The sequence below is a fragment of the Eretmochelys imbricata genome, chromosome 14 (assembly GCF_965152235.1).
Source record: "Eretmochelys imbricata isolate rEreImb1 chromosome 14, rEreImb1.hap1, whole genome shotgun sequence".
NCBI classification, from domain to species: domain Eukaryota; kingdom Metazoa; phylum Chordata; order Testudines; family Cheloniidae; genus Eretmochelys; species Eretmochelys imbricata.
Window position 1 is genome coordinate 45,452,636 of NC_135585.1, and position 22,051 is coordinate 45,474,686.

Here is a 22,051-nt window from a genome sequence, read left to right on the forward strand (position 1 = left end):
GAGAGACACACACCAGCCTCCTCCTCTCCCTTAGCAATAGCCAGAGGCTCTTGGTGGCAGCAGCTAATGACTGAGCCTCCCTGTCCTGCCCCTTCAGCCCCCAGGGACAGGCAGGTAGAGACTGATCACATCGGCCCATCCGCACTCACCCCCTGCCAGAGCCAGCAGTGACTCTGGTCTGACACCGGTGTGGCTGAGATCTGAATCCTGTCTGGAAATCAGACCAGGGCCCTGGGGAGCCCCAAACACTCAGGAGACAGACCCCAAATCATGAGTGTGTCTGAAAATAATAAATCGGGAGCAGGGCATTGCTTGGTGAGTCTCTCCTCTCCTCTCCTCCACTACACCTCCCCCGACCCACCGCTTGCTGTGTCCCACCTCAGGGTGGCTCGGGATGGTGCTCGGGCCGGCCTGGGGGTTGGGCGGGTGCTTGGTCCAGTGCTCCTCTGACCGCGGTGGGAGTGGGGCAGCCTTGGGGCTCCAGCAGGTGAGGGGAGTGGAAGGGGCAGGACCTCGGGCAGAAGGGGTGGGGCCAGGGCGGGAGCCTCCCTGAAAGGGGCTTTCACCTGCCGCTCATGGGTGTGACATTAAGAGTCCTTCAGTGTTGACCGGAAAAGGGTGCATTGTTCTATGAGGGCAATGACTCGTTTACACTGCTCTATATACCATACGCTGAAATGAAAGTACAATATTTATACAATACTTATATTCCAGTTGATTTATTTTATAAAATTATATGGTAACAATGAGAAAGGAAGCAATTTTTAAGTGACAGTTTGGCTGTGACACTTTTGTATGGGTATGTCCGATTTTGTAAGTGAATAGTTTTTAAGTGAGGTGTAACTTGGGGGTAGGCAAGACAAATCAGACTCCTGAAAGGGTTAAAGTGATCGGGAAAGGTTGAGAGCCACTGGCATATAGAACCAACAGAGCGAGCACACTGGAGAACAAACAATGGGGCACGTCAGCACTTTACTGAACTATAACTGAGGGACAAGAATTGCACCCTGCAGTCCTTCAGGAAGCAAACAGGAGAGCACGTTTTGCATTCATGAAAAGGGGGATCCCAGCAATGGTGGTTGGTGACCCTGGGAGAATGCTTTAGCAGTGGATTTTACTTGTTAATGTTAAACTCAGACGATCTGAAGCCTGTTATATCTGGTGTTTGACGTGTAACTTGTTGGTCTTATTTCTTCGCTCATTCTCCCTTAAATCTTAGGGCTTGTCTACACTGAGCATGTGGAGAGAGAGAGAGAGACAGAGAGAGACAGAGAGATGCTTTAGGGGGTTGAAAGCTAGCTAACAATGAGTCAGAGAGTTGAGAAATTCAAAGGTGAATTTTGCAGCCATTGAACCTGAGATATACACAGACACTGAGTTTAACCATGGTCCTGGGTAGAAATCAGATTTTTTTAAAAAGGTCTGACTCTGTCAAAGGGCTATTATTTATTTTGGGTAAATGCAGTCTTAGTACAACAGAAAATTCAGAAGGTTCTCAAACTATGTTTGAAAATAAAGTACACGCACAAATGCTTATTTGGAGAGGAGGGGGAATTTGTCTCTACTCATCTTTATAGATTGCAAGTTCTTTGGGGCAGGGACCTCAGCACCTGTAAGCTGCTGATTTGTGTATCATGTTTGTTTTCTTGGAACAGGGAACTCGACGCACTGCCTTCTTCACACATAGCTCCCGGCTGCAGAGTGGTGGATGAGGACCCCAGAGCAGTCGTTCACATCAGCGCAGGGCTGACAGCTGCCCCCACCCCAGCTGACAGCTGGACTAACTGCTGGAGCCCTCCTGCCCCAGTGCTGATATCCTGAGATGTCAGCCAGGCTCCAGGCTCACAGCGGGAGCCCCCAGCTGTCAGTCGGGAGCTGGGATCACAGCTGGAGGGACAGCCCAAGGGGACAGCCCAAGCTGTGAGCCTGGGGCAGGGTCAGTTTCACAGCAGGGAGCCGGCAAGCTATGAGATTGAGGACTGCTAGTATTTCACGTTTCCTCTCTGGCTTCATGGACGGGGTGGGGGTGAGGTCCAGCTGTGGGCCCGAGCAGCTACCAGTGCCCCACAATGCCAGACTTCAGTCGGTGAAAGCGCCCCTGCACCGGTGGCAGAAGGAGGGCAGCGTGGGCATCAGCAATGGATTTAATGGCTGCAGTGCCTGTAACTTAATTTAAGTAACTGCGACCTAACTTAAGTCAACCTAATTCTGTAGCGTAGACAAGCCCATTGAAATGGATGGGGCAGTTCCCTCCTCTCAGAGCTATTGGCTCAGGATCTCTATATCAGTTATGCTCGGGCCACATTTTCAAATGTATCTTTTCAGTCATCTGGGCTGGAAGGTTCCTTTCTGGTTGCTGATCTTTTTTAATCATGTGACTCCAGCGATGGGTCCCTAGGGAATACCCCATAGCACCTGTGTTTAAACCCACTCCTGTATGTTCCATGCAGCAGAGCGAGGGTGGCTGTGTCCATGATTCATGTGGATGCCCGGCTGGCAGTGCCTGGGCTGTCAGGGGTGTGGTGGGAGCAGCTCGTTCCTTCCATTCCTGCCTGGCAGCAGCTCGAACACATCTTGCTTCAATCTTCTGTGCAAGGAATGTGCCTCACCCAGAGCTCTGGTACCCACCTCTCTCTAAAGAACAATGCGGGGTGACAGGCTGGGGCAGCATCAGTGGCCAGGGCTCCCTGCACCTGCCTAGAGGAATGAGCCCGCAGGGCAGAGATTTAGGTGGAAGCAGAAATCAGGGGAGAAAATCTGGGAAACTGAGAGACTCTGTGGCTCTCAGAGACTCTGAGTGTGTTCCTACCTTGTATTTCTGGGAAGCCTCCTCCATGAGAAGCACCGTGTGAGATCTGTACTAGGGGGATCTCTCACAAACCACACACACTGCTTCCCTGGCCTTGTCACAGAACAGATCCGGGGCTTTGTTGTGCATCTCACACAGAGTCTCTTTTCCTGGTTTGAAATCCAGTTGTTTGAAGTTGTCCACTATATTTGCTAGCTGATAATTATTCTGGAGAGCCCTTTCTGGGTCTGGGCTCTGCAGGTAGGGCAGCAAAAAGGGTCAGAGCCCAGCTCTTCCCATTTCTCCCAGTACTGAGTGATGCAGCCTCAGCAGAAGTTGTGACCATAGTGTGTGGTCACTGGGTCTGCCAGATATTCCAGACAGATGAGACATTTGGTTTCCTCTTGGATTTCCCATACAGGAGCCACTGAGGCCATGGCTCCTGGGATCTCTGGTCTTCTGTTCTATCTGCATCAGAAATGTTTTTTCTGAAAATGGGAGGTCCCTGTCCCAGCTCATATCAGCTGCACAGGTGCAGAATAAGGTGAAGAGAAAGGAGAGCCCAGGAGGAGGAGCTGAAGAAAGATTAGGAAAGAAGGAAGCAGGAATTACATAGGCAAGGAATGGGAGCAGTGGGGTATAAAGAACAAGAAAGGGAATGAAAGGAAAAGGTTGGGAAGGAAACAAACAAGGACACAAAAGCTTAGAGTCAGGGTCTATCTGCACAGTATGTGTCCAGGCAGGGGTCGGGCTGGATTGTCCTCCAGCGACTAGCCCCAGCTGCCCCCTTGGTGCCGTGACTGCACTGCTCTTGGTAGTGTGGTCAAACCAGCAGTCAGCATGTGTACATGTACCCAAGCTGGGAATCACACCTGCCAGGTGCTATGTAGACGTACCCACAATCAAACCAGGCCATTTTACATTCACAATGAGAGTGTCCACAGTCACACACAGACTTGCACTGAAACAACACGAGGTTGGAACTAAACCATATTAAGTGATTTCAGTGACAATGTGCATGTAGAAGAGCCTTGGCTTGGCTGTGTCTTGCTGAACATCTAGCCCCCCGAGACCAGATTAAGGTCAGAGGCAGCTGGTGCGTGCTAGTGACAAGGCATGAAAATGTAAACAGCTCATTAATCAGGAGGAACAACCCTTGAGCTGAAGGGTGATATTATGGTAAATCCTCTTTATGACATCAGTCTAAAGGTCACAGCCCAGCCCCTTCAAAACGCCAGCTAAGAGCTGGAAAGAAGATTTTAAGTTTAATCTTTGTAAAACTCCATGCACAGAAGGGAAAGTAACAATCCTACCCACTCCCCACCGCCATCCCCCACCCCATTCCAGATGCCCCAGTCTCTTCCTGTCATTTTTTCTCCTTGGCCCAATACTGAGCCCATAATCACTGTGGACTAGGTCTGCTGGGGGGAAATACAAGCCAGGGATCCTTGTTTGGGTTTTGTCTGACTCTGGGCAGAGGAGTGTCAGGCTAGAGAGACGGGACAATGGGGACTGCTCAGCACACAAAGCTGGACATGCTGAAGTCCACAATGAGCAGCAATCTGCCCCTCTGCACAGGCTCTTTGCTGCTGAAGCTCCCCGCAAATGTTTCCCACCAATGCATTTGCCTCCATGGGTCTAGATTCTGACCCAGGTTGTACCATCGCTCCTTTGACCTCAGCAGTCAGCCAGTGTTTGGGGCCTTGCTAGGTTCTTCCATTGGGAGGAGAAACTGATTATAGGAGTCAGGTATTTCTTTGGTGCAATCTTTATTATTTACAATGACCACACATGCCCGCGCCGGGTACAAACAAACAGCAGCCCGCAGTTTCCTTACTCAGAACTCCACGTCTACGTTTCTAGGGAAACCTGTGCCTGAAGCAAGCTCTGTCTCTCCATTTCCTCCCGGGATCACACTCCCGACTGCTTCTCTTGGCTTTCTGCCTCACGCACACCAAGCTGCCTGCTCTACATTTAACACTTAGATCAACCTGGTGATTTTATTCAGGGCTAGGAAATGTGTGCTCCGAGTACCACAGCTAGATCGACCTAACCCCTGATGCCTACAAGGGAATTCCGCTGCTGTCCTGGCTGCAGCCTCGCAGAAAGTGGGATTAACTAGAGCGATGGAAAAACCACTTCTGTCAATGTAGGACGCATCTACACTAGGGCACTTCAGGCACACAGCTGTAGCATTGTAGCTGTGCCACTCTAGCCACTGTAGTGTAGACACACCATAATTCATCCGGAGGCCTAATCCATACCCAAACCTTAGGTCAGTCTAGCTACATTGCCCAGAGCTGTGAAAAATGTGATGTAGTTAGGTCTATCTAACCCCAATATAGACGCAGACAGGTCAAGGGAAGAATTCTTTGTTGCCCTAACTACTGCCTCTCTATCAGTGTAGGATGTGTCTATGCTAGCCATTCATTTCTACTGGATATTGGGATGAATGCACACTCCCCAGTCCCTGGCTCTCCCTCTGCTAGTATCCTGCTGGTGCGGAGTCTCCAGCTTCTCCCCAAACACCAATTAATTCTGTGTCCCTGCCACCCCCACATCTGCCTGTCCCCAGCCCAGCTGTCAATTCTACCCCCAACCCCACATCACTTCTGCCCCCAGCCCCTCCCTCAGTTCTGCCCCTGCAGCCCCCACATCTGCCCCTCAGGGCGCCTCTGCTCCTCCTGCAGCTCCAGGGTACTTCCCCCTCCCCGTCTCATCCCTGATTCTGCACAGAGGGACGGGGGAAGAGCTTCCAGGGGTCATAGAGCTAAGAAGCCAGATGGCTGGGAAGACGGGAGTCCTCCAGGCCACAGGGGCTAGGGTGACTGTGGCTAGAAAAGCCCATTGTTTCATTCCCAGTGGCCTGTTCACCCCTCTTCCCCCCTCAGTGGCACTGTCTGACCCAGGATCCCCAGAGTCCTCCTAGATCATAGAGGACAGTGACAAACAGGCTGCACAGTCCCTGGGGCAGTGATAAGTTTGGCTTCTCTACCCCACTCACTCTATGCTCTCTATGGGTTGACAGTCCAGAGGCTGCACAGAGTTGAGACCAGAAGCAACCTCCAGGGTCATAGAGACTAGGGTGTGTGAGGCTAGAGAGGCTGATCTCAGGGTCCCCAGTGGAATATTCCCCCTGCCCCCAGGTGTCTCAGGGACACAGTCTAAGCCTGGATCTCCACACCCGGAGGCAGGGGCGGATTCTCTCCCTAGGGACGGAGCCCGGCGGGAAAGTGAAGATCGGGGCCTCGTCACCAGCATCAATAAATGTCACCTGCCCCCGGTCACAGTCCAGACAAACCCGGATCCTGCTGGGGGCCCAGCTCAGGGGCAGGGGGGTCACAGGGGAGGTAAGAACCCGGAACTGACACAGCCACTGCTCCACAGCCCAGATCCCCCCCTCATGGCCATGGTTGATCCGTCCCTTCTTCCCCACAGTCTCTCTGGCCACCCCCACAGCCCAGTATCGCCCACCCTCCACCTCCACCTCCCAGTAATGTCTCCCCGAGGTGAATCCCTCACAGCCCAGCACCCAGGGCTCAGTGTCAAATCTCTCAGGGTTGTCGGGCAGATCCTGCCGTGTGTCTCCCCATCTCACACTTTTCCGATCCTCAGACAGGACGAGTTGGGGATGAGCCGTGTCTGGATCCAGAGTCACATTCGCTGGGGAGAGAGAGAGAGAATCAGAGCATTAGGGGCAGAGCTCAGCCCTGGGGGAGGCTGGGACCATTTCTCACACTCCCCAGCAGCACCGTTCTGGCTGGGTCAGTCCTGGATCCCAGGGAGCTGCCTCTGTTCTGGGCACCTGAGACTGAGCAGAGATGTCACTGCAGTTCCCCTGTCTCTGTAATAAGAACAGGAGTACTTGTGGCACCTTAGAGACTAACAAATTTATTAGAGCATAAGCTTTCATGGGCTACAGCCCACTTCATCGGATGCATAGAATGGAACTTCTATGGATCTGATGAAGTGGGCTGTAGCCCATGAAAGCTTATGCTCTAATAAATTTGTTAGTCTCTAAGGTGCCACAAGTACTCCTGTTCTTTTTGCGGATACAGACTAACACGGCCGCTACTCTGAAACCTGTCTTTGTAATGGGACCCACTTCACTAGTTTCTCATTTATTGCAGAGGCTTCAGCTCCCAGCTTCCCATTCTGGGGCTGCTCCATTCCCAGCGGCACAGATATAGACAGGAAGATGTCAGAAGCTTTGATTGAGAAAGGAGCAGAAGAGGCAGGTACCAGCTTTAAACCTGAGAGGGAAGCTCCTTCTCCTAACGCAGCCTCCACTCCCACGAGAGGACGATGCAGCATGGGGAAGAGCTGCTTAACACCAGTGAGTAGGAGGTGGCATTAGGTGGGGTAGCCCCATCCCCAGCCCAGAGAGAAGGGAGGAGCTGGCAGCGTCAGAGGGAGAGCACCTCCCCAATCCAGGAAGCAGTGAGTAGCTCTAATGGGAGAGCCCAGTCCTGCCCAGAGGAAAGGCAGGATGTTGGAGAAGAGCGATAGGGAGACCGCCTGCACTGGAGTAAAGCAGAGGGATGTGTCAGCCTCAGGGCAGAGAGCTCTGTCCGGGTGCTGCTCAGTGAGAGTGTTTCTGTTCATCAGCGTGGACATGAACTCAGCACTAACCTTGATGTCAGGATTTTTTGTGTGATGTCAGCTTGGGATCTCCCCAGGAGTTCCTGAACCTTGGTAGAATTGGAGGTGGGGGGTAACAGGTCCTGCAGCCTGTGGCCCCACCCCCTCCTTGGCCCCGCCCCACCGACATCCCGCCCCAGGCCAGGTTGGGAGCCTGGGCCTCTGTGGAGAGCCCCTGACCCTCCACCTGCCCTGGGCCGAGGTCCAGGGGGCCTGAGAGCAGTCCCTGGCCTATGTCCCCGCTCCCTGGAGTGCGCCACCCAGGGCGGGTGGACGGCCCAAGGCCCCCCCGCCAAGGAGCCGCTGCCAGAGGGGTGTGCCAGTCGCTTTTGGAACCGTGCCGCCTGAGATAAGCGAAGCCTCCCTGCCCCCCTCCCGCACCCCAGCCCAGAGCTCGCACCCAAACTTCCTCCCAGAGCCTGCACCCCTCACCCCCTCCCACACCCCAACTCCCTGCCCCAACCCAGAGCTCACACCCAGCCCTCAAACTCCCTCCCAGAGCCTGACCTCCGCACCCCCTCCTGCACCCCAACCGCTGCCCCAATCAAGGTACCTCACTTTATTTTCCTTTACTTCCTATTACTTATAATATAGGAGGAGGATGAAGAAAAAAAGAATGAAAAACAGGGGGGAGATAAGAGAGAATGATCTTTTTCTTGGCTGGGTCCCGAGGGGGGAGGGGTGGGGGCAAAAATAAAGCTGCACACAGGGACCCACTAACTCTAAATCCGCCACTGCCTGCTCCCAAACTATGCCCATGTTAAAAAGTAGGGGGGCCTGACCATCCCACTTCTAAAAGTGGTATGGCCTGGCCCCTGGATCGCCTCACTGTTTAATGTGTTATTTTTAGGTCTGTAAGAAGAAAAGGAGTACTTGTGGCACGGCTGTTATTCTGAAACCTTTTAGGGCTGTGTGTGTCATGGTTGCTGTTGGTTTGGTTGATGACTTTAGCTACCATCTCATGAAGATGTTTTCACTGGAATTTTCTCTTAAGTTAAAGACAATCTCCACCTGCTAACTCACCCTGTCTGTGTGCTTGTAGGTATTTCCCTCTTTTTGTCTCCAGTGCAGACAGCAGAGTGTCTGGAGGGGAAAGGATAAGAGAGGTGAGATTTCAGGCTTTCATATTATAACAGCATCCCCACTCTCAACTCGTAGACCTGTGTTTTCATCATGACAGAGAAACACTCAGGTAATTAATATAAAAAGGTCAGAAACCTTCTATTTCCTCTCTCTTCAGGCATCTCCCAGCAATGGAGCCAACATCCATGAAGCCTCACAACCATCCCAGGATACAAAATCTGTAAATGTGATTTACTTTTCCCTCCTCATCACCCCCCCCCCCCGCCCCCCGTTCAGACTCCAGTTGCTTTCTCTCATTCACTTCTTGCCTTTTATTGTAACCTGCACCCAGATCATACAAAGACTTTGACATAAAAGTAACTTTGCCCACTTTGGTCCCTTTGACACTAATGGGATGTTCAGAGTTTGTGAAATCCTGGCTCTATTTGTGAGCTGTTGGGTCTGTTTATTCAGCGTCTCTACAAAGAGCAGCACCATGGGGCCCTCGTCCTCCATAGGCAGAAATATGCATCATAATAAAATCATTTTATCCATGTGAACATTGAGGCAGGGAGAAGGTTGACTCCATGAGCCAGATTCACCCCTGTACCAGCAAAAGGAGAGAGGGGAGAGGCCATTTGTGACTCCGCTATTCAGTGGCTCCAGGGGCCGGTGCAGACCTTGGTGCAGGCTGAGGAAGTTCTGAAGCCAGCCAGAGCTACCTCCCTCTGACAATGGGCCCCGTGTGTCTTGCCCAGTGTGCAGAGTGCCAGAGGCCCAGCTTTACATGGCCCATGTCCCTCTGTCCCTGGTCCACCCCCTCCCTCTTCCACCTGCCCGCACCACCCCCACCCCATTCCCAGCCCTCTCAGGAACCCGCCTTCTGCCTGCAGCTGCTGGGGAGGAGGCACAAGAGGCTGCTGTGCTGGAGGGATCCCTCACCGTGGGGGAGGGGCTTTCTCCCTCCCTGCAGCCCATGTACCCAGACTAGCTGCCATATGAGACCAGAGCCCAGTGATGGGCTGGTTCCAGATTTAACAAGTAGCCTTTTATTTAGGTTCTAGATTTTGGGTGCCGACCTTTAGGGGCCTGGTTCTCAGAGGGGTTGGGCACCTGCAGCTCCCACTGACTCCCCCTGCAGCTGTGGATGCTACACAGCTCTGGAGCACCTGCCCTGCAGCTCTCTAATTGGGAGACAGTCACTCAGGTGCCCCAAATTCGGCCATTTTGTGATTGTGAGCTTTAATGCTGTGACCTTTGGTAAGTCATGAAATTATTGTGAGACATCCTGATGCCTGGGGCTCTGCTACATCTGCTCAAAGTATCTGCTTTCCACTAGTTATTAGCTTAAGTATTGAGAATTGGTATCAAGGGCCATTTCTTATGCATAAGTTTGGACAGACGGAGATTGTGCATTTATACTGACTGACTTGGCTTTGGCCTGGTGAGTCGTTTGCTTGACATAAGGGAAATGTTGCCTTAAGTGACCTTGTTATTAAGTGATGTGTTCATAAGTTACTTAGTGAGACAAAGAGATGTTTTGACCGCACAAGGTGCTTAAAGACAACAGGCACCAAAACATACTGCCAAGGAGCAGCTAGCAAAGTCCAAAAACCCCCATGTGGAGAAAAGGGTCAAAGTGACCTGTGCAGATCACTGAGTACTGAGTGATAATGAACGAATCAGAAAAGAGAGTAACTTGAAAATCGCTTGGAGAGCAAAAGCCCTGCCAATTAGAAAGTTCATGCATGTTTAGTGTATGAGTTATACAAGATACTATTAATAACATACAAAGGTGATTGGAAAAGAACTAATAAATATATAATTTGGATGCGTGTAACACGTAAGACATTGTAAAGGGCAGACGGAGCATCATAGGAGAAATGTATCATGACCTGCCTATGCCCCTGAAGAAGGTAACTGGGCAGTATTTCTTTCAGTATGTTTGTCATTTCTTACTTGAATAGTAATTGTGATGGCAAGACATGCTTTTGGAACAAATAAGGGGTTGAATTAATCAACCTGAGTGACTTGCACCCCAAGTGTGTGGCATTCTCACCCAACAATTAAATAGGTGCATAATCTAATTATGAACCAATAGACCAGTGCCATTCGCCTCCAACAGTCTCAGACACTGATCCCAGTTTCCCATCCTAGATCCCTTCTAGGTACCTTTGAACTTTCTTAGAGCCTCCGATAGCGCAATAGTTTTCTGGGAGAAACCACTGACTCGCTCTTCCAGGTCAGGAGAAATCTCCTCCGGCTGCTGGAACTTCCCCTTCTCACACCTGGAGAGAAAATTTCACATGATTATATTTCATTTCGTGACTTATTATAAATTCTTGCTGGTGAGTCGCCACTCTAATGGGCCTGGAGTTAGAATTCCTTTACTTCTCCCAGCCTCAGAACAGGTGCAACATTCCCCTCCAAGGACCCATTAATCTTCTTCAACTCTGGCCTGGAGAGACCTGCTCTGAGGATAAAAGGGGAATTGAGTCTCTATGGCCAATTCACTCCATGGCCTCCATGCTCTGAGGGACAGCAAGTTCCCAGGTAAAGTGCTGTAGAAATCTGCCCACTAGGAACTAGACTGAGACACCAACTCCCCACTCCCCAGTTCATTCCACACAGGTCTCCAAACAGTTCTCAGGTGGGGAAGACTCTTGAGCACTGCTGCCCTGGGCTGAATGGTGACCAGGGCCCCAGCAGTGACAGGTCCATATTCCATCCCCACAATCCTGAGGCAGCCTCTAGGAAATACTTGAGGTCAGTCTTCCCCACTGAATGGATAATTCCAGAGTCTTCTTTACAAAGGTGAGAACCTCAGGATGAAGCTGATCAGAGAGGTTTGTATCCAACATGTGACCTTCACCACACATTCTGTTGTAGAGCCCTGGGGAGATGTGGTAATAACTGTGATGGGCTCCCCGGGGTACAGCCTGGGACTGTGAGACTGCTGCACCCCCTTAATTCTCTCCAGCCTGGGCTGTCTCTCACAATGCCTTGCTCGTGACAAGCAGCAAGCCCCTCCAGGCGTTGTTATCACTCAGCACAGCAGCATGCGGAGCTCCACACCCAGCTAGATTGCCTGAATGCTCCCAGAGCCACTCACAAATCACACAGAGAAAAGCACCAGCCAAATTCCCCCACCCCACATCCCAGATTCCAGCACCCAGCACTGTACCTCAGGACTATACCGTCTATTTTATTATTTGGTTCACCACTTCATCAAGGGAAAGCGGATATATACCAGCCTTTGCAAAACCTAAGCAGATTTACCACACACTTCATACAAACTCACTGGTAAAGATAACCAGTAAAAGAAGTTTATTGACTACAAAAGATAGATTTTAAGTGACTATAAGTGATAGACAAAAAAAGAGTTAGTTACCAAAATACAATAAAATATAAGCACGCAGTCTAAACTCTCAACACTATTAGACTGGGCAACATCTAGATTAAGCATTTTTTCTCACCCCACTGGATATTGGAATTCATAGTGCACAGATTTCACCCTTAAAATCTGGGCCAGCCTGCTCTGTTGGAGTCTTAAGCCTTCTCAATGTCTTGGTTGCTTGCAGCATAGGTGGAGGCAGGAGAAAGGCCAAGCATGGGCTCCCTGTGTTCTCTTTTACACCCTTAGCCCATGTGCTTGGAGAACACAAGTCCAGGCATGCCTCTGGTGGGCATTGCTGAGTCCACAGGCAAGGCTGAGCAATTGCCCTGGTGTGGCCTTATGCAAGTGAGTCATCGCATTGTAGCTCTCTTGCTGGATAATGTCTAGTGGTGTCTGTTCAGTACATACCCAGGTGTTGGTTACCTCCCTTGTCATTTTCTCTGGATAGCTAGTATCTGGGTGCCTCCTGAACCCACAGCATATTTTAGTGACAAGCATACAACACATTCTCATAACTTCATATGTATTGATGATATACACATTTAGATGGCACAATGGGTTTCAGCAGATCATAACCTTTCCCGTGATACCTCACGTGGCATGCTTTATGTGCAATATCACAATTATATGTAAATGAGGACTCTGGGGTTACAGAGTGCTCCCCCGAGGTATAGAAAGTCACACTAACATCACCACCAAGCTCTTTCCCAGTGTTGTGAAATGTGAGGGGGAGGGAGAGAGAGCCACGTACCTGCTCAAGATGCTTCTGACATCCTATAGGAGAGAGAGAGAGAGGGAATTTCAGTCCCATGTGACACGCACACACAGGGGATCCCAGGGAAGGGATTCTTCAAATATGGGGAAGAGAGGCCCTGCCCTGACCCCAGGCCATGGATTGGAAGGGACCTCAGGAGGTCATCTAGTCCAACCCCCAGCTCAAAGTAGGACCAATCCCCAATTTTTGCCCCAGATCCCTAAATGGCCCCCTCAAGGATTGAACTCACAGCCCTGGGTTTAGCAGGCCAATGCTCAAACCACTGAGCTATCCCCCCCCCCCCGATCAATGTGTCTGTAATGCTCCAAAGAACAGGAATGCACACGCCAAGTTACACTGAGGTTTCCAACTGCTGGACTCTAGTTCTTACGATTCAGAAGCCCGCCCTTCCCCGTGTGGGGTTCTGGGATGTTTCTAACCAGAGGCGCCAGCTTCCAATTGTCCCTGGGGGTGCTCAACCCCAGACCCTGCCCCCACTCCACCCCTTCCCCCAATGCCACACCCCTGCCCCTCCTCTTCCTGCTCCCACTCTGCCCCCACCCTGCCTCTTCCCCGCCTCTTTCTGCGCCCTCCCCCAAGCACACCCTATTCCCGATCCTCCTCCTCCCTCCCAGCACCTTCTGCACACTGCGGAACAGCTGATTGTGGCAGACAGGAGGCACTGGGAGGGAGGGGAGCTGGCTGCCGGTGGGTGCTAAGCACCTGCTAATTTTTTTACATGGGTGCTCCAGCCATGGAGCCACAGAGTCGGCATCTCTGTTTCTCACTCAGTCTCACAGGCAGGAATTCACTCGCTGGCTTCTGACACTTCCCCTCCATCTCACTGATCAGCTCACTGAGGCGGGAAATCTCTTCTGAGCATTTACTGAAATTTTCATTTTGTATCCTCACAATCTCCTTGTCCAACTACTCCAGCTGGGACAACAGGAGTCGCTCTTGTTCCTCCAGGAACCACCGCAGTTGCTGAAATTCAGACACAATCTTCTGCCTCTCGGTTTGTGTTTGTTTCTGTATAAAAATAGGGAAAGGGCTAGTCAGGGACATGGATGGAGCCTGGGGCCCTTTCATGGAGAGCTGAGTGTGCGGGAGGGAGAACTTTGTTGAAAATCCTAAGATTTCTGACATTTGACTCTACCCTATGGGTACTAGGCAGAGGATTCTCTCACACCTTCCCCTTTGGCCCCGTACCTCTGAAAGGGATGTTTCCATGTCTGTCACGTTAGCATATTCTGTTATTCACGGTCTCTGAGAACTCCGACCCACAGCAGCAGGTGGCAGGACTCAGCACTACACTGACAGACATGCCAGGGGAGTTAAACAAACATTTTAACAATGCCAAGCAATCACCAGACACAGTGGACAGCACTTCATATGTGACATTCAGTTCACTTGTGGGGATTTCTATGAAAGCCACAAGGGCTAGACATTCACTCATTAACTGAAATGGAAGCTTAGGGCTTGTCTACACATGAGTCTAACCCAGGAATCCACGATCATAGGGAAGCACACACACGTCAATGTTCATCAGGGCCAAAGAGGAATCTGCCTCCAAACAGACCTCCCACTGCCAGTCCTGCTGGTTAATAACAGGCACCTACCAGATACTCCCGGCTTTTCCCCTTTCCAGTCACTTTCAATGCCAGCAGCTTTTCTCGCTGTTCCCTCAGAGCCTTCAATTGGGCCTGGATTTTTTCCTGAAGAAACAGAAATGATTTGGGAGGTTTTATTTGGAGGGTTGAGAAGGGTGTGGAGCTGGGTGTTTTTCCATCCAAACCCTCAGATTGGTTGGTTCTAATCACTTTGTGACATCAGGACCACCAAGGAGATGAAACCTTCTCATTGGAGACTGGGAGTGTGTCGTATTCAGACTTGTTAGCAATTCAGGTTCAATTTTTTTTTAATTAGAGAGAGATCTCATTTGTAACCAAGCTTTTTTGGTATTTATGAATAGATTAGTAGCGTAGCGCATAACAGGACTCTGGAGTCACTTGGGGATGGATCAATAAACCTGTGTTCGAGAAGGCTTAATGAACAAAGTGATACAAATCCCAGAAGCCACCAGGGTTTAAATATGGGCTGGGATTTCAGCCCTGAAGACCTGGGGATTGCACTGGTTGGGCAGAGCTGGTCTAAACCCCAGGGCAAACCCTATGAGACATCGGGAGGCCATTCGTCTGGTTTGAAGCTGTGCAGTCCCAGTTTGGTGGAGCACTATCCCTGTCCATAGGGACTTAGCACTGGACGTGGCTTTGTCCGGTGAAAATGAGAGAGAGGAGGAAACAGAGCTGGATTTACAGCTTGCGTGCTCCTGGCAGGGTCCCCACACTGCCCCCAGTAGCTGGGCAGTTGTGGGGCCTTGTGTCCGAGCTCCCTTCCACTGCCTGCGGGGACTCGGAGCTCTAGGGTCCCCTGCTGCCTGTGGCATCTGGAAGCTGCAGAGTACCCCACCGCCTGCAGCGGCTCGGAGCTCCTGACCCCCGTGGGAAGTAGGGGTACCACCACTTTTAATGTTTAGGCACCCCAGTGCCCCCTGCACAGCCCCTCTACGACTTCCCAGTGCCCCCCACCGACTCCCCCATTGCCCCTCACTGCCTAGCCCTCCCCACCCCCTCACTGCACAGAGCCACTCCACAAACCCTCCCAGACACCCAACTCTCCTGTGCCCTGCCCCCACTCACCGGCCCTAATGGGAGGTGTCTGCAGGGCTGAGCGAGGAGCCCTCCAGCAGGGTTGCGTGGGGCCGTCTCCCCCTCAGCTAGCCCCACCCCCTTCTGGGACCCGGAAGCAGCAACATTTGAAATTTTAGGTGCCCCTAGAATGCTCGTGCCTCTAGGCATGCCTACTGTGCTAATGGGAAATCCGGCCCTGGGAGGAAACTGAGGACGCATGAAGGACACCAGCGGGGGGCACCTCCATGCAGAGTGACAAAGGCAGGATGGGCCCATGCAGGCAGGCGTGGGGACGTCCCGTATTCTGGGGGTGTATCTCTGGCCACCCTAATGAGAAATGCTGATTTGTCTGAAGAACAGCTGGGGATTGCCCGAGTGCTGTCCTAAACCTTTTCAGAGGCCATGTCTTCTGGGTAGGTACCTCCCTATCCCATTCCCTGGTAAAGGTCCCAGAAGCAGTGGATTCTGGGAGATTTCCAAAGGCTGCAGGTGGGGCTAATGGAACCCCTTTGGCTGGTCCTTGCCCACATACACACTAGTACAGTTCAGATTGACACAGGTCATCACCGCCAAGGAGTTATTTGCTACAATCCAGTCTAATCCCCATGGTATTTGGCACAGCCCTGCACTATCTGGAGCCCTTTTGTGGGTGGACTCAAGGTGTTTGGGGTCCAGCCAGTGTTTAGCACAGTGATCTCCTCTAGTACAGGCTGGCATTGGAGTTTAACCCCTGATGGAGCAACACAGGAGTTCAGAATCCCAGTGAGAAACCCCATCTCCCTGCTGGGCCTGGGACCTTTATCGAGGAATCTTTCCCTCCTGATGGACAAATTTCTTCACAGGGGGCTGATGCTGAGGTGGCAGCATGGCCTACTGGTTCGGGCCATGGACTGAGACAGGGGAGAGCTGGGTTCTATGCCGAGCTTGGCCACTGACATGCCGGGTGACCCTGGGCAACTCACTGCCTCTCTTTGTGCCTCAGTTTCCCTTAACACCCTTTGTTTGTCTTACTTACTTAGACTGTAAACTGCTCAGGACAGGGATTGTCCCTCACTGTGTTTTGTGCAGGGCCCAGATCTCATTTGTGGTCTATTAGCGCTACTGTGATGCAAATAAAGATAATAATAATAAATTCTATTAAACACATCTGTAACAACAGCTTGTAACTTCCCTTTTCCAGGCTGAAGATAACACTCACATAGACTGGCCTGCAGCTCTTGTGATTTAAACCTCACTGATCAATTAACAGCTTCAATTAACAGTGGAAGGTAGTTTTGAAAAGAATTGAAAATCTTAGAGAAAAGTTTCCCAAATCAGATATCTTTAAAGACTTCATTTTTTGCCTTTCTTCCCATTCTAGCTGGTCATTTATTTTGTTATAGCATCTCCCGTACAATGACGGCTTTACAGAGTTGAATGATGTGCCACACCTGTGCCAGGTAACTTTCAGTGAAATTAGCCTGTAATTAAAATCCAAAGTTATTACCCATTAAACTGGACAGCAATTCCCTACCTTGTACTCCTGGGCAGCCTCCTCTATGGGAACCACCCTGTGAGCTCTGTGAGCCCGGGACTCTCTGCAGATCACACAGATGGGGGTTTGATCCTCTTCACAGAACAGTTTCAGAGCCTCCTGGTGTCTCTCACACACCCTGTGCCCTCCTGCTCCTTTTGCTGCCTGTAAACTCAGCCGTTTGGCAATTTCTAGGACATTTGCCAGCTGCCTGTTGGGCCTGAGGTTTCTCTGTTGCACAGTTTCTCTGCACTGAGGGCAGGAGGCGGCTGTGTTGGATCCCACCCAGCACTGGCTGATGCAGGCTCGGCAGAAATTGTGTCCACACTCCAGAGTGACAGGGTGTGTGAAATACTCCAGACAGATGGGACATGTCGCTTCCTCCTGGAGACTTTCCATGGGGTTCTCTGCAGCCATGGCTCCCTCTGGGCAGAGTACAGGGGTAAGTTTCAATTTCCTGAGTTCACACAATGCCCCGCCTGCAGCAGCAAGGAGGTGTTTCCTTTCCTGGAACTGATTCACTCTATTTGCTGAATTGGAAAGAGCCAACTCCCAACTGGTAACACTACGGCCCTGGAGCCTTTCATGAAAAATGTACCCCCGTCTAGGACTCTGGTCCTGCAATCAGCCCCCTGTGCTGGTGTGGAGGGTCACTGGGGCTTCACATGGACATCAGAATCCATCCACCTGTCCTGACGAGCTTGCAGAACTAAGGAGTGATATTTAGGCTTGGGCAGAATTCATTTGATTTAATATATCATTTTGACAGATACAATTTATTTTTAAGTATTTTTTTATATTTATCTATTTCAACTTTCACAGTTGCACAGTTTTTATCAATTTAAATGTTCACATTTGTGGGAATTTATGGGCGGGGGTCAGACAATATTTTGGTCATGCAATAATTATTTAATGACAGTAGATACTGAGATTCAACAAGTGAAAACTTTGTAACCATTAAAACACAAATTGTCAGCATCGCATGTCAAAATATACTAAGTAAACATCCTTAAATCAAACTCTAATAAGTTCTCATGCAGCGTTTTTCTTACTGTCCCTATTTGTAAATTTAAATGATCATCAATGGAAATTTTTTTCATCAGTTTGTGTGTGCAAAGTGAAATCAGTGATTACAGACATCTGCTGCTATAATCTAATCCTTCCAAGTCTAGTCATATTAAATCCACTGGCCAAAAACTTGGTTTAGCTGGAATCAATGTTTCAAAGGCCTGATTCTCATTTACACTAACGCTGCTCTGGCTCAGTGTAAAGGGGCCACAGTGTCACCAACACTCATGATTTTATAATAAGTCTTATGATATTTGGTGTGTTTGTTAAAGCCCCAAGCTCCTGGAAGTATGTGATGAGGTGAGACTCTTGGCTTTCATTTCCTAAACAAAGGAAGTTTCTAGCTCTCTTGGTTGCAGAGAAAAACTTAAAAATGTGATCCGAGTGAAGCCTAAAGGTCTGAGAAACCAGAATGCAAATAGAAAGAACTCAACATTTATTATTATTTTTATGTCTCATAAAAGGCAATCACGTAATTCTGGGGGTCCTGACTCATGATTTTTAAAGGTTTGGGAATGGCGGGACTGTGCCACTGAGAATTCAGACCTTAAATCTCTATCCACTACCCATGGAAAGCCCCCTAATTTAGCACAGTTAACAGAAAAGGAAATAGACAAAGACGGCAAGGTGTGGGAATGCACATGGGGACAGGCTGTGGGCCCAAGCAACAAATGAGCACAGCCCCCCGCCCCCCCCCCCCCGGAGTCAAGGATGAACTAAAGAGACAAATTAGAATGTTCATTTTTATGTTTAGGTCCTTCGAGCCTTTGCTGGAGAAGCCAGGCCTGAAAACAGGAACTGATCACTGCCAAGGCAGTATGGCTGGCAGCATGTAATCAAAAATCTTGAGGTTGGGGGGTGGGGCACGAGAGCTAGAAGAGCAAGAAACTGACCTTTGTTGAAGTGAGCACTGAGGCTCTGTCTACAGTGGCAAGTTTCTGCACAATAAAACAGCTTTCTGCGGTGAAACTCCGGAGGTGCACACACGGCCAAGCCACTTTGTGTGCAGAAACTGCGCAGTTGTACCGCTGGGTGAAAACCAGCCCCGATGAGGGGCGTACAGCTTTCTGCTCCAGGGCTACAGTGCCGCGGTGTCAGTGTAGACACCCTGGTCGATTATAGCACTGCGATTGGCCTCTGGGAGGTGTCCCACAACGCCTGTTCTTGCCTCTCTGGTCATCGGTTTGAACTCTACTGTCCTGCCCTCAGGTGACCAACCGTCAGCCCCAACCTCTAAATTCCTTGGGAATTTTGAAAGTCTCCTTCCTGTTTGCTCAGTGATGCAAAGAGGTCTCAGCACCTCTTTGCAAGTGACCAGGCCTACTCCACGCACCAGGTGATCCCCCGCTTGGAGCAATGCCGAGCTGCTGGATCTCATCGGCATTTGGGGAGAGGAGACTGTCCAGTCTCTGCTCCGCTCCAGCTGTAGGAATTATGATACCTTCGGACGGATATCACGCTTCATGATGGAAAGGGGCCATGACCGGGACACACTGGAATGCAGGGTCAAAGTGAAGGAGCTGTGGAACGTCTACCTCAAGGTGCGGGAGGCACACTGCCGCTCCGTTGCTGTGCCCACGAGCTGCCGGTACTACACAGATCTGGATATGATACTCGGCGGTGCCCTCACCTCCACCGCAGAAACCACCATGGATACTTCGGTGGCTCAGGGGACAATTGAGAGTGGACTGAACCCAGAAGGAGGAAATCGTGGATGGGGATATGGAGGGGGAGGGGGACCCAGAGACAGAGGATGACTTTGTGTTCACAGATGCATGCAGCCAGGAGCTCTTCTCTACCCAGGAGGAGGCTAACCAGTCACAGCAGTCGGAGTTTGGCAAAGCGGAAACAGGACAGGAGGCCTCTGGTAAGTGGCTTTGATTTTGGGAATCGCTGAAGTGAGTTGTTGGCGGGTAGGAGGGCTGGAGAAGGCCAGCTTGTGTCTGTGCGCTGAGCTTGCGGGAGGGATATGCAGAAGGCTGCCTTGCGTCTGTGCGATGCGCGTACCACCACATGCCTAGGAAAAGCGGCAGAACGGTGTTGATGGACTCCCACACTTCATGGGAATCTGCCTCAGAGATCTCCATGAAACTCTCATGGAGTAATACTGGGCAATCCACTGCCACAGGTTCTTTGGCAGAGCTGCTTTGTTTCTTGCCCAATTAAGGGTAATGTTCCCGCACCACTCAGCCATCGCTGGGCGGGGAGGGGACCGTTGCTGCACATAGGCGAGCCGCATAAGGGCCAGGGCAGAAGCCACAGGGTTGGAGAAGACCCTCCCTTGATTCCCTGCTCACCCTCAGCAGCGAGATATCTTTCATAATGAACACAGGCTGTGGAAAATGTGAGGACAGTAATGATTGTAATGCTGCCTGCCCTACAGTGCTGGCTCTCCCCAAGAGCCACGTGTCCAGTGCACATTAGTGTCCTGGAACATTGAATTCCCCTGTGGTTACTCACCATTTTAGGGGTCTTGTGGTTCATGTGTACTTGCCTGGGATCAGCCAGTTAGCGATAGGTATTTGAATAGAAGTTGTGTTTTAAAACACTGATTCAGTGCTCTGTGTGTTGCAAACAATAGTGCATCTGTACAATGTTGCATTTTGGCTTCACAGATCTGACCTTGAGAGCCCAGCCTCCCTCTTTGTTATCGCCAGCTCAATGGCTACACAGGATTAGAAAGTGGCCACAAAAAACTAGAGAGGACTTTCCCCATGAAGTTATGCAGCACTCCGCAGTCAAAAAACAAGAATTGAAGGAGTGGCGGGACAGCAAGTGCCCCCCTCTCCCGACACTGCCAATGCACTCTTATCAACATCCTGGCTCCAGTCCTACCCACTGCATTCCGTACCTGCCCCCTCACAGTCCACCCTGAGGACACCCAGTACCCACTGCACTTAACACCCATTACTCTGCAGTTTAGCTCTGCTGAAGTACAGTACCTGCTGCACCCTACTCCAGTGGACAAGGCTGCATATGATTCCTGGACATACACAAATCTTTAACTGACCCGGGACCCCACCTCCTCCTGGGACCTTCACTTCCCCCATCCCCTCCAGTGCTGATGAGGCTTTTGGTTGTCTCTCCTCTGATTGCTATTGTTTAATAAAAGAATAGTTTTGGTTTGAAAACAATCTTTATTCTACTAACTGAAAGCAAACATAGCCCTGCAAAGCAACAGGCAATTTTATTAAACCATCACAGTGCATCGTCCACACCAATCCAAATTACCTACTAGCATTACAAGCATTGAACTCCTGAGCATAGCAACAGACATTATTAGCTTTCAGCTTAAAATTGCTATCTCGAGTCATCCCTGATCCTTATGGCCCCATGCTGTGCCCCTCTAATAGCCCTGGTGTCTGGATGTTCAAATTCAGCTGCCAGGCACTGAGCCTCAGTGGTCCAGCCCTAAGTGCAGCTTTCACCCTTCCCTTCACAAATATTATGAAGTGTACAGCACACGGCTATAAGCGTAGGAATATTGTCATTGGCTAGGTCCAGTCTCCCATATAGGCAGAGCCAGCGGGCCTTTAAATGGCCAAAAGCACTCTCAACAGTCATTCTGCACTTGTTCAGTCTGTTGTTGTACCACTCCTTGCTGCTGTCAAGATTCCCTGTGTATGGCTTCACAAGCCACGGCATAAAGGGGTAGGCAGGGTCTCTCAGGATCACAATGGAGATTTCGACTTCCCCATGGTGATCTTCTGGTCTAGGAAGAAAGTCCCTACTTGCAGCTTCCGGAACAAGCCAGTGTGCTTTTCAGTCTAACTAGGAGAAATGTGAGGATGTCTGGGAATGAGACAATCTCACTCCAAAGGGGAAGCTCAGGGTCAATCTAGACTAGAAAAAGAGATGGAGACACAAAGGAGACACACTAGCTAATCCCAACCACTTTTTCTGCCCTAGATAGACACTCGGAGATTGCTATTATCCCTCCCCATTTATTCCCTCTCTGGAAGACACAGTTTTGTCTCAGGTCACCCCGCAAGCTGCTGGCAGAGTTGGGAACAGAGTTTAGATCTCCGGAGTCCCAGGCCAGTGCTCTATCCACTAGGCAACACTGCTTCCCTCTCAGAGGCTGATGCTGCAGTCGCAGAGGTGGGAAATCCAGACTTCCAACAAAAGCCCCTGTGGG

General features: G+C 50.6%; 1 pseudogene; it reads right to left on the bottom strand.

The window, feature by feature from the left end:
• Positions 1-5,623: 5,623 nt before the first annotated feature.
• Positions 5,624-17,262, bottom strand: LOC144275264 (zinc finger protein RFP-like; annotated as a pseudogene).
• Positions 17,263-22,051: the final 4,789 nt, after the last annotated feature.